Raw genomic sequence first — 1248 nt, 5'->3', positions numbered from 1 at the left:
CACACACACACACACACACACACATTTTCTTATAAAACGTGGCACCATTTAAAGGGGAATAAACAGGCTTTTCAATAGGATGAAATTTACTGCGCAGGAGCACAAAGAATAATCAACCAAATAAAAATGTTTTACTTTTGGTTTGAAGTTCATTTGTGACATAACAATTCAGGTAGTGTACCTTTTACTGTCAGTAAAACCAGCCATCATCTCAAGCAATTCTTCAGTGTTGTTAAAACGTTGCATCCATGGAAACATTTCAAACAACTTTGTCTTCTTCCCATATAATATGAGCCCAATGTTGAGCGCGATCAATGCAATACGTTTAGTGGTGTGTTCCTCTGTTTTTAATCATGAAACACATTGCATGAGTTAAGAAGAACCACATGTAGTTTGAATCGTGAAAACAAAAAGAGAAAAAGAAAATGTAGTCTGCTCTTGATCAAGTATTTTTGCTACGTGCATTTAAGAATCAAAGGTGAAAATGAACAAAAGAACACATTTGTTTTCTGGTACTTAGTGTTACATGTGATTTGCTTAAACCGAAGACCACTTCACTTCAGGTCTGCAACCAAACAGTTTCTATGGTGACAGTGTTATGTGTGATTATACTTCTTTGCTGCCTCCGCCTGAGGCCAAACAAGTGGTACAGTGTGTGTGTGCGATTGAGTGTGTGTGTATCCACTGCAGGGTGGGGCCCAGTTCTTCCTCGCACAGCCCTTCTCTGTATGTTATAAACAGTGGTTGGTAGGGCTGGGAGATGACCTACTTGGAAAAGCACGCACCGTACCGGCAGGAAATAGGCAGCGCTGTGTCAGAATGAGAACATTTTGAAGGAAACATTCAAAAGGTGCCAGTGCTGCAGCTGTCCAAAAGTCCAGCACTGGGTAATGGTCTAAGCTAAGGGGCAAATACTTGTATATTCAGGTTTAAGAATTGTACAGGAAGTGTAAAGAGAAGCAAGATTAGAAGAAGCAGTCATTATGAGAAAAAAAGTTGTACTAGAGTAAAGTCATAATATTACTTTGAGTCCTGTTACTGATGATAATTTAAGTGTTGAAAGTATTTCCTTTTTTGTAAAACCAATATCAAAGTATAACTTCACAAGAGGTTCAACATTCCTCATTTTAAAGCTGGGGTAAAACCAGTTTTTCATGTAGGATTTCTTGTAATATTACAACTTTATTCTGGTAATATGACTTTATTATCAAAATATTACAACTTTATTAATTTTTTTCATTTATTTAT

This window comes from Austrofundulus limnaeus, unplaced genomic scaffold, assembly GCF_001266775.1.
Source record: "Austrofundulus limnaeus strain Quisiro unplaced genomic scaffold, Austrofundulus_limnaeus-1.0 Scaffold316, whole genome shotgun sequence".
Taxonomy (NCBI): domain Eukaryota; kingdom Metazoa; phylum Chordata; class Actinopteri; order Cyprinodontiformes; family Rivulidae; genus Austrofundulus; species Austrofundulus limnaeus.
This window is presented reverse-complemented; position numbering follows the sequence as displayed.